Below are 10168 nucleotides of genomic sequence, written 5' to 3' on the forward strand. Positions count from 1 at the left end.
CATAGCCAGGGTTCATAGGTCTAGGAATTGAGGCATGAAAATGGGAATGGCACCACTCAGTATCACCCCTAGTGACCTACCAGAAAAATTTTGCTTCCTAGCCCCATGACATTGTGCTCTGCTGGCCCAGAAGCCTCTTAGTTCCAGAGGTAGGAATGCATCCATCAGGACTCACAACAATTTCATACAACATAAAGTTCATGTCCACCCAACCACTTTGGGCTTCTCGTGCCTCTGCATCGACAGGCAAAGGAGGGAGTGTACTGGCTTCAGTGATTAATCTTAATTACCAAGAAAACACTGGATTCTACTCCACAATGGAGATAAAGAAGAGCATTACGGAATGCAGGAAGTTCTTAGGATGTCTCTTAGTATTCCTATGCCCTGTGATTAAAGCCCAAGGGAAACTACAACAACCCAATTCAGGCAGGACTACTAACGGCCCAGACCTTTAGAAATGATCCCCAACTTAGCCATTTTTCCTTTATATGTTTTCTTCTTGCGTTGAAAGAGGCTCTACCTCAAAGTCATGAAGACATCCTAAGTTTTTTTTATAATATTCATTGTTGTAGAAGCCTTTACATTTAGATCTGTGATCCATGTCAAATTAACTTTGAGCATTGTGTGGTGAGTAAGGAATCAAGATTTTTTCATTCAGATATTCATACTGACCCAACACCATTTATTGAAAAGACCACACTTATCCTGCTGAATTGGAGAGTTACCTTTATCAGAAACAAATGACGATGTATGTACAGTGCCATTTCTGGGCTTCCTTTTCTATTCTATTGGTCTATTTTTTGCATCAACAGCCATTTTTCTTAATTTTTTTCTTACTATTGATCTTGATATTTAAAAGTCTAAATTCTCCTGCTTTTTTATTCTTCATGATTGTCTTGATTATTCTAGGTCTTTTGCATTATATATATATATATTTAAAATCAGATTGTCACAAAATATTTCTGGAATTTTTATTAGTATTTTATGGAATCTGTCGCTCAATAAATTAAAGAGAATTGACTTTTTGAAAAAGTAAGTTTTCCACCCTAGAACATACTATACCTCTCCATTTATTTAGGTCTTCAACTTTATCAACAATATTTTATAGTTTTCTGTATAGAGAATTTGCATAGCTCTCATTAAATTTGTTCCTAAGTATTTGGTATTTTAGTGCTACGTGTGTGTGTGTGTGTGTGTGTGTGCGCGCGTGCACGCACGTGTGTGTTTGAGGCAGGATCTCACTCTGCCACCCAGGTTAGAATCCAGTGGCTCAATCATGGCTCATTGCAACCTCAACCTCCTGAGCTCAAGCAGTCCTCCCACTTAGCCTCCTGAGTAGCTGAGACTGTGGCACACACCACCACATTTGGCCTTTTATTGTGTAGAAATGGGTTTCACTATGTTGACCAGGCTGGTTTCTAACTCCTGGCCTCAAGCAATCCTCCCACCTCAGCCTTTTAAACTGTTGGGATTACAGGTGTGAGCCACCATGCCCGGTCACATTTATTTCATTCTGTTCTATTTATATTTTTTGTTGGTAGTAAATAGAACTTGTTATGTTGTACCTGTGTTCAGCAACCTTATAAATTTCACTTTATTCATAGTAACTTTTTATAGATTATTTGGGATTTTCTACATAACCAGTCATGTCATATGTAAATAATGATAATTTTTCTTTCTAGCCAATTATTATAGTATTTCTTTCTTGTTCTTGCTCTCTTGCATTGGCTAGTACCATCAGTAAGATGTCGAATAGATGTGATGAAAACAAGCTTTGCTTTAGTTCTAATCTTAGAGGAAACGTGTTTATAATTTCACCATTAAATATGATGCTAGCATTTTAATAGATTTCCTTCATCAAATTAAATAGCATTCTTTCTATTCCTAGTTTGCAGAGACTTTGGTTATGAGTGTTAAGATTTATCTATTTTTTCTGTATCTGTTGAGATGATCATATGGTTTTTCTTTTGTTCTATTATTATAGTGCATTACGTTGACTGATTTTCAAATGTTAAACCAACATTATATTTCCATGACAAATCCCAGCTATTCAGGAAATAAATCCAGTCATCCCACAGTCGGGGATTGGATTCAGGGATGTCTGTGAATACCAAAATCCACAGATGCTGAATTCCCTTTTATAAAACGGTGTACTACTTGCATATAACCTATGCCATCCTCCCATATATTGTGTCATCTCTAGATTACTTATAATACCTAATACAATGTAAATGCTATGTAATAGTTGTTATACTGTACCGTTTAGGGAATAATGACAAGAAAGGTCTGTACATGTTCAGCACAGATGCAACCATCCATTTTCTTCCAAATACATTTGATCTGCAGTTGGTTGAATCCAGGAATGGAGAACATAACATATACAGAGGGCCAAGTGTGTGTGTGTGTGTGTGTGTGTGTGTGTGTGTACACAAAGCTGTTATAAATGACACTATAGCTTCTATCTCAGTTTTTCAGATTTCTTGATCTTAGGAAACTTGATGACTTTAATCCAAGTAGTCCTGTGGTGACATGCACATGGAGAATAACTGAGGTCTCCCATCAATATCCAGTATCAACTTACCAGCCAGGTTGAAAGCAAATCTTTCAGGAAAACCTTCATATGACTGAACACCAACAAACATTCTGAAACTTCCCGAAACACCCTAAGCCTGAACCACCCAGTTAAGCTGCTCCCAAATTCCTGGCCCACAGGAACTGAGATAATAAACATTTATTGTTGTTTGAAGTCAAAGTTTAGGAGTGATTTGTTATGAAGGAATAGACAAATAATATTAAATATATATATATACATTCTTTTGCAGCTTGTTTTTTCATTTAACAATATGTCCTGAAAATTATCTTACATGATTTCAGAAAAACCTTCCTTGTTCCTTTTACAGTTTACAGCACTATATGTTGTGAGTGTATTGTAGTTTGCTGAACCAGTCTTTTGTGAATGTGCAATCAGATGTTCCCAATGTGTTCATATTACAAATAATGCTACAATTAATACCCTGTGTATAGTTGTTGTGGTTGTTGTGGTGGTTGTTGTTGGAGGGTAGCTTCGGGGTAAATTCATGGAAGTAGGATTCAGCGTGTAATATATTTGTAGTTTTGTTACATATTGCTAGATTTCACTCTGTAGGGTTGTACCATTATTACTCCCACTGGCAATAATAGCACACCTATTTCCCCAGGACATCAACAGTATTTTATTAAGCTTTTGAACTTTCGCCAGCCTAGTAGATGAGAAATTATATATCTGTGTAATTTAACTTGCCTTTCTATAATCATGAGGAAAGTTGAGCATCTACTCATTTGTTCAAGAGCCATTTATATTTTTGGTGAAACTGCCACACGTTTTACCCATTTTTTATTGAGTATTTAATTCTTTACTTTCATTCTTGAGAGTTCTTTATGCATTAGTATACTCGTAATCTATGATATATGTAGAAAATATTTTCTTTTAGGTGTTATTTCTCACTTTTGACCTTGCTCATGGTGTTTTTACCATGTAAAAATTTTCCTGATTTGTTTGTTTGTTTTATTATACTTTAAGTTCTGGGATACATGTGCAGAACATGCAGGTACGTTACATAGGTATACACGTGTCATGGTGATTTACTGCACCCATCAACCCGTCATTCAGGTTTTAAGCCCTGCATGCATTACGTATTTCTTCTAATGCTACTGCTTGCCTCCCACACCCCAACGGGCCCCAGTATGTGATCATTCCCTCCCTGTGTCAATGTGTTCTCATTGTTCAATTCCCACTTATGAATGAGAATGTGCAGTGTTTGGTTTTCTGTTCCTGTGTTAATTTGCTGAGAATGATGGTTTCCAGCTTTATCCATGTCCCTGCAAAGGGCATGAGCTCATTCTTTTTTATGGCTGCATAGTATTGCATGGTGTTTATGTGCAATATTTTCTTTATCCAGTCTATCATTGATGGGCATTTGGATTGGTTCCAAGTCTTTGCTATTGTAAATAGTGCTGCAATAAATATACGTGTGCATGTGTCTTTATAGTAGGATGATTTATAGTCCTTTGCGTATATACCCAGTAATGGGATTGCTGGGTCAAATGGTATTTCTGGTTCTAGATCCTTAAGGAACTGCCACACTGTCTTTCACATGGTTGAACTAATGTATACTTCACCAACAGTGCAAGTGTTCTGATTTCTCCACATGCTCTCCAGCATCTGTTGTTTACAGAATTAGAATGATCATCATTCCAACTGGTGTAGATGGTATCTCATTGTGGTTTCGGTTTGCATTTCTCTAATGACAAGTGATGATAAGCTTTTTTTCATATGTTTGTTGACGTCATAAATGTCTTCTTTTGAGAAGTGTCTGTTCATATCCTTTGCCCACTTTTTGATGGGGTTGTTTGGTTTTTTTTTCTTGTAAATTTGTTAAAGTTTCTTGTAGATTCTGAATATTAGACCTTTGTCAGATGGATAGATTGCAAAAATTTTCTCCCATCCTGTAGGTTGCCTGTTCACTCTGATGATAGTTTCTTTTGCTGTGCAGAAGCTCTTTAGTTTAGTTAGATACCATTTGTCAATTGTGGCTTTTGTTGCAATTGCTTTTGGTATTTTATTCATGAAGTCTTTGCATGGTTGTAGATGTGTGGTGTTATTTCTGAGGCCTCTGTTCTGTTCCATTGGTCTATACCTTTGTTTGGGTACCAGTACCATGCTATTTTTGTTACTGTAGCCTTGTAGTATAGTTTGAAGTCAGGTAGCATGATGATTCCAGCTTCATTCTTTTTACTTAGGATTGTCTTGGCTATACAGGCTCTTTTTTGGTTCCATATGAAATTTAAAGTAGTTTTATCTAATTCTGTGAAGAAAGTCAATGGTAGATTGACAGGAATAGCACTGAATCTATAAATTACTTTGGGTAGTATGGTCACTTTTATGATATTCATTCTTCCTATCCATGAGCATGGAATGTTTTTCCATCTGTTTGTGTTCTCTCTTATTTCCTTGAGCAGTGGTTTGTAGTTCTCCTTGAAGAGGTCCTTCACATCCTGTGTAAGTTATATTCCTAGATATTTTATTCTCTTTGTAGCAATTGTAAATGAGAGTTCACTCATGATTTGGCTTTCTGTTTGTCTATTATTGATGTATAGGAATGCTTGTGATATTTGCACATTGATTTTGTATCCTGAGACTTTGCTGAAGTTGCTTATCAGCTTAAGGAGTTTTGGGGCTGAGATAATGGAGTTTTCTAAATATACAATCATGTCATCTACAAACAGAGACAATTTGACTTCCTGTCTTCCTACTTGAATGCTCTTTATGTCTTTCTCTTGCCTGATTACTCTGGCCAGAATTTCCAATACCATGTTGAACAGGAGTGGCAAGAGAGGGCATCCTTGTCTTGTGCCAGTTTTCAAAGGGAATGTTTCCAGCTTTTCCTCATTCAGTATGATATTGGCTGTGAGTTTGTCATAAATAGCTCTTATTATTTTGAGATATGTTCCATCAATACCTAGTTTATTGAGTGTTTTTGGCATGAAGTGGTGTTGAATTTTATCAAAGGCCTTTTCTGAATCTATTGAGATAATCACGTGGTTTTTGTCTTTGGTTCTGTTTATGTGATGGATTACATTTATCGATTTGTGTATGTTGACCCAGCCTTGCATCCCAGGGATGAAGCCGACTTGATCGTGGTGGATAAGCTTTTTGATGTGCTGCTGGATTTGTTTTGCCAGTGTTTTATTGAAGATTTTTGCAATGATGTTCATCAGGGATATTGGCCTTAATTTTTCTTTTTTTGTTGTGTCTCTGCCAGGTTTTGGTATCAGGATGGTGCTGGCCTCATAAAATGAGTTAGGTAGGAATCCATCTTTTTCTGTTGTTTGGAATAGTTTCAGAAGGAATGGTACCAGCTTCTCTTTGTACCTCTGGTAGAATTCAGCTGTGAGTTCATCTGGTCCTGGGCTTTTTGTTGCTGTTGTTAATAGGCTATTAATTACTGCCTCAGTTTCAGAACTTGTCTATTCAGAGATTTGACTTCTTCCTGGTTTAGTCTTGGGAGGATGTATGTGTCCAGGAATTTATCCATTTCTTCTAGATTTTCTGGTTTATTTGCATAGAAGTGTTTATAGTATTCCCTGATGGTTTGTGGGATCAGTGGTGATATCCCCTTTATCATTTTTTATAGTGTCTCTTTGATTCTTCTCTCTTTTCTTCATTAGTCTGGTCAGTGGTCTATTTTGTTAATCTTTAAAAAAAAAAAAAACAGCTCCTGGATTCATTGACTTTTTGAAGGGTTTTTCATGTCTCTGTCTCCTTCAGTTCTGCTCTGATCTTAGTTCTTTCTTGTCTTCCACTAGCTTTTGAATTTGTTTGCTCTTGCTTCTCTAGTTCTTCTAATTGCGATGTTAGGGTGTCCATTTTAGACCTGTCTCACTTTCTCCTGTGAGCATTTAATGCTATAAAATTTTCCTCTAAACACTGCTTTAGCTGTGTCTCAGAGATTCTGCTGAGATTGAGAATCATCAGAATCATCTCAGAATCATCTCTGAGATTCTGTCTCAGAGATTCTCACATTGTGTCTTTGTTCTTATTGGTTTCAATAGAACTTATTTATTTCTTCCTTTTGTTATTCACCCAGTAGTCATTCAGGAGCAGGTTGTTCAGTTTCCATGTAGTTGTGTGGTTTTGAGTGAGTTTCTTAATCCTGAGTTTTAATTTGATTGCACTGTGGTCTGAGAGACTGTTATGATTTCCATTCTTTTGCATTTGCTGAGGAGTGTTTTACTTAATTATGTGGTCAATTCTAGAATAAGTTCTATGTGATGCCGAGAAAAAATGTATATTATGTTGATTTGGGGTGGAGAGTTGGAGAGTTCTGCAGATGTCTATTAGGTCTGCTTGGTCCAGAGCTGAGTTCAAGTCCTGAATATTTTTACTAACTTTCTGTCTTGTTGATCTGTCTAATACTGACAGTGGGGTGTTAAAGTCTCCCACCATTATTGTATGGGAGTCTAAGTCTCTTTGTAGGTCTCTAAGAACTTGCTTTATGAATCTGGGTGCTCCTGTATTGAGTGCCTATATATTTAGGATAGTTAGCTCTTCTCGTTGCATTGATCCCTTTACCACTATGTAATGCCCTTCTTTGTCTCTTTTGATCTTTGTTGGTTTATAGTCTATTTTATCAGAGGCTAGGATTGCAACCACTGTTTGTTTGTTTTTCCTTTCCATTTGCTCAGTAAATATTCCTCCATGCCTTTAGTTTGAGCCTATGTGTGTCTTTGCACATGAGATGGGTCTCCTGAATACAGTACACTGATGGGTCTTGACTCTTTATCCAATTTGCCAGTCTGTTTCTTTTCATTGGGGCATTTAGCCCATTCACATTTAAGGTTAATATTGTTATGTGTGAATTTGATCCTGTCATCATGATGCTAGCTGGTTATTTTTCACATTAGTTGATGCAGTTTCTTCATAGTGTGGTTGCTCTTTATATTTTGATGTGTTTTTGCAGTGGCTGGTACTGGTTTATTCTTTCCATATTTAGTGCTTCCTTCAGGAGCTCTTGTAAGGCAGGCCTGGTGGTGACAAAATCTCTCAGCATTTGCTTGTTTCTAAAGGATTTTATTTCTCCTTCACTTATGAAGCTTAGTTTGACTGAATATAAAATTCTAAGTTGAAAATTATTTTCTTTAAGAATGATGAATATTGGCCCCCACTCTCTTCTGGTTTGTCAGGTTTCTGCAGAGATCTGCTGTTAGTCTGATGGGCTTCCCTTTGTAAGTAACCTGACCTTTCTCTCTGGCTGCCCTTAACATGTTTCCCTTCATTTCAACCTTGGTGAATCTGACAGTTATGTGTCTTGGGGTTGCTCTTCTCAGGGAGTATCTTAGTGGTGTTGGCTGTATTTCCTCAATTTGAATGTTGGCCTGTCTTGCTAGGTTGAGGAAATTCTCCTGGATAATATCCTGTAGTTGGAAGTTTTCCAACTTGGTTCCATTTTCCCTGTCATTTTCAGGTACACCAATCAATTGTAGGTTTGGTCTTTTCATATAGTCTCATATTTATTGGAGGCTTTTCTCATTCCTTTTCATTCTTTTTTTTTCCTCTAATCTTGTCTTCACAGTTTATTTCATTAAGTTGATCTTCAATCTCATATCCATTCTTCTGCTTGATTGATTCAGCTATTGATACTTGTGTATGCTTCATGAATTCTCATGCTGTGTTTTTCAGCTCCATCAGGTCATTTATGTTCTTCTCTAAACTGGTTATTCTAGTTAGCAGTTCCTGTAACCTTTTATCAAGATTCTTAGTTTCCTTGCGTTGGGTTAGAACCTGCCCCTTTAGCTCAAAGGAGTTTGTTATTATCCACCTTCTGGAGCCTGCTTCTGTCAATTTGTCAAACTCATTCTCTGTCCAGTTTTGTTCCCTTGCTGGCAAGAAGTTGTGATCCTTTGGAGAAGAGGCATTCTGGTTTTGGGGATTTTCAGCATTTTTGTGCTGGTTTTTCCTCATCTTTGTGGATTTATCTACCTTCAATCTTTGATGCTAATGACCTTTGGATGAGGTTTTTGCATGGATGTCTTTTTTGTTGATGTTGATGTTGGTGCTTTCTGTTTGTTAGTTTTCCTTCTGACAGTCAGGCCCCTCTGCTGCTGCAGGTCTGCTGGAGTTTGCTGTAGGTCCACTCCAGACCCTGTTTGCCTAGGTATCACCAGCAGAGGCTGCAGAACAGCAAAGATTGCTGCCTGCTCCTTCCTCTGGAAGCTCTGTCCCAGAGGAGCACCCCAGATGTCACATAGAGCTCTCCTGCATGAGTTGTCTGTGGACCCCTGCTGAGAGGTGTCTCCCAGTCAGGAGGCAAGGGGGTCAGGGACCCACTTGAGGAGGCAGTCTGTCCCTTAGCAGAACTCGAGTGCTGTGCTGCTCTCTTCAGAGCTGGCAGGCAGAAATATTTCTGTTGAAGCTGCGCCCACAACTGTCCCTTCTCCCAGGTGCTCTGTCTTAGGAAGATGGGAGTTTTATCTATAAGCCCCTGACTGGGGCTGCTGGCTTTCTTTCAGAGATATCCCATCCAGAGAGGAGGAATCTAGAGAGGCAGTCTGGCTACAGCGGCTTTGCCACACTGTGGTGGGTTCCACCTAGTCCAAACTTTCTGGTGGCTTCGTTTACACTGTGAGGGCTAAACTGCCTACTCAAGCCTTGGTAATGGTGGATGCCGTCCCCTCACCAAGCTCCATTGTCCCAGGTCAACTTCAGACTGCTGTGCTGACAGTGAGAATTTCAAGCCAGTGGATCTTAACTTGCTGGGCTCCATGGGGGTGGGACCTGCTGAGCAAGACCATTTGGCTCCCTGACTTCAGCCCCCTTTCCAGGGGAGTGAATGGTTCTGTCATGCTGTGGTTCCAAGTGCCACTGAGGTGTGAAAAAAACTCCTGCAGCTAGCTTGGTGACTACCCAAATGGCCACCCAGTTTTGTGCTTGAAACCCAGGGCCCTGGTGGCATAGGCACCCAAAGGAATCTCCTGGTCTTCAGGTTGCAAAAACAGTGGGAAAGCATAGTGTCCAAGCCGGATAGCACTGTCCTTTATGGCACAGTCCCTCATGGCTTCCCTTGGCTAGAGGAGGCAGTTCCTCTGACCCTTATACTTCTCAGGTGAGGCAACGACCTACCTACCCTGCTTCTGCTCGCCCTCCGTGGGCTGCACCCACTGTCTAATCAGTCCCAGTGAGATGAACCAGGTACCACAGATATGCAGAAGTCACCTGCCTTCTGCGTTGGTCTGTCTGGGAGCTGCAGAGGGGAGCTGTTCCTATTCAGCCATCTTGCCCCCTCTCAAATTTTCCTGATTTTATGAAGTCAAATTTATTAATTTTTTACATTGCATCTGGATTTTAAGTCATAGTCAAAAGATTTTTTTCCCACACCCCAAATTATATAGGAATTTACCCATACTTTCTTAGAGCACTTACATGGGTACAGATTTTTACACTTAGGTCTTCAATTCTTTAGGAATTTAATAAAAATATCAGTTTACCCTGTGCATCAGTTATTGATTGCCTCAATAATGCTGTATTAACAATCAACTATAAAATGCCAGTGGCATATAACAATAAGTGTTTATTACTCATAAATGCTTGAAATCATAAACACTTGGAAATATGAGATTCCACCACAGGCAT

This window comes from Aotus nancymaae, unplaced genomic scaffold (genome assembly GCF_030222135.1).
Source record: "Aotus nancymaae isolate 86718 unplaced genomic scaffold, 86718_ANA_hifiasm-v0.15.2.pri h1tg000012l, whole genome shotgun sequence".
NCBI classification, from domain to species: Eukaryota; Metazoa; Chordata; class Mammalia; order Primates; family Aotidae; genus Aotus; species Aotus nancymaae.